The sequence below is a fragment of the Procambarus clarkii genome, chromosome 62 (assembly GCF_040958095.1).
Source record: "Procambarus clarkii isolate CNS0578487 chromosome 62, FALCON_Pclarkii_2.0, whole genome shotgun sequence".
In the NCBI taxonomy this organism is placed as follows: domain Eukaryota; kingdom Metazoa; phylum Arthropoda; class Malacostraca; order Decapoda; family Cambaridae; genus Procambarus; species Procambarus clarkii.
In genome coordinates, this window is record NC_091211.1 from 22,142,253 (window position 1) to 22,143,746 (window position 1,494).

Consider the following 1,494-nt stretch of genomic DNA (forward strand, 5'->3'; position numbering starts at 1 on the left):
AAGTTGGCCAGGAAACAATACACAAGAATCAGGAGAGTTACAGAGCAACAGTTTTTGATTAATATTGTGGCAAAAGCAAAGGGCCAGCCTAAGCTGTTGTACACCCATATAAGGAAGAAAACAATGATATGAGACCATGTTATTACACAGTAGGAACAGGAAGGAATACTCTTGGAAAATGACAAATTAGTGTATGAACAACTCAACAAGAAATTCCAGGAAATCTTCAAACCAGAACCAGATTGGTGTCCAAATACCTTTCGACAACAGAGGACCAGAAGCAACACTAGTCAGAATTGAAGTTAATATAGAAGAGATAAAAAGATACCTGGAGAAATTGGATGTAACAAAAGCAGTAGGACCTGACCAAATATCACCTTGGGTACTGAAGGAAGTGCAGTGCAGGGAGCTTGTGTTATCCATTACAGAGTTCAACATTACACTTGAGATGGGAGAGCTACAGGAATTTTGGTAAAGGCAAATGTAGTTCCAATATTCAAGAACGAGGACAGATATGAAGTGCTAAATTATAAACCAGTGTCACTAACATGCATTCCATGGAAGATTCTAGAAAAAGTCATAGGGATAAAGGATTGTAGAACATTTGGAGAGACTAAATTTAATAACAGAGGTACAACATGGCTTCAGATAGGGAAAATACAGGGAAGCTGTATTAAACTATACCATAAGGTACAAGAAACAATAAGATGTCAGAGGTGTATGCAATGAACTGGAGATAAAAGTTCAATACCCAGAGGAAGCTGTGCAACTTCTTTGGCATAGCAAGAAGTAGACACCCTCTGATGATGACCAGACCACACACTAGAAATTGAAGAGACGACGACGTTTCGGTCTGTCCTGGACCATTCTCAAGTCGATTGTCAGCCACGTTATTGTGACTCATCGCCTGCACCCTCTGATGACTTGAACATCCATCTCCAAAGGTTGAATACCCATGGCTGGTAATTTGTGATCCATAAATCTGAACTTCACCTATTTAATCTTTATTTTGCACTTGGATTATATGGTAGTTTTGGCCATCATACTACAGAATTAAATACTGTAAAGACCATATAGAGAAGGATGACCAAGTTCATTCTGGGCATTAGGAACCGTCTTTATGAGAAGAGACGCCCAAGACAGTGAACTGGTCAGAAACAGCCTCTAGACAAGCCTTTTTTTTTTTTTAGACAATTTACACAGAGGAAGCTTCTTAGTTTATTCTTAATGAAGCTGAGAGCAAACTATTTAGAAATAGAGGGTTCCTGTTCAACGTTGATTTTCTCAACAGATTTCAGGATTTCTCCATTCACTCTGATATAGCAATACAGCTCTGTACAATTAATTTAATTTAAATTTTACAGTGCCATATTTCCTTTCAGCCATCTCTTGCATCCAAGAGCTTTCAACCATTTATTGCACAAGTTAATACCTGTACATTGTAATTTATAAGTTTAGGTCAGGCTGCAGAGAGCCATGAAATTAAAGACGAAA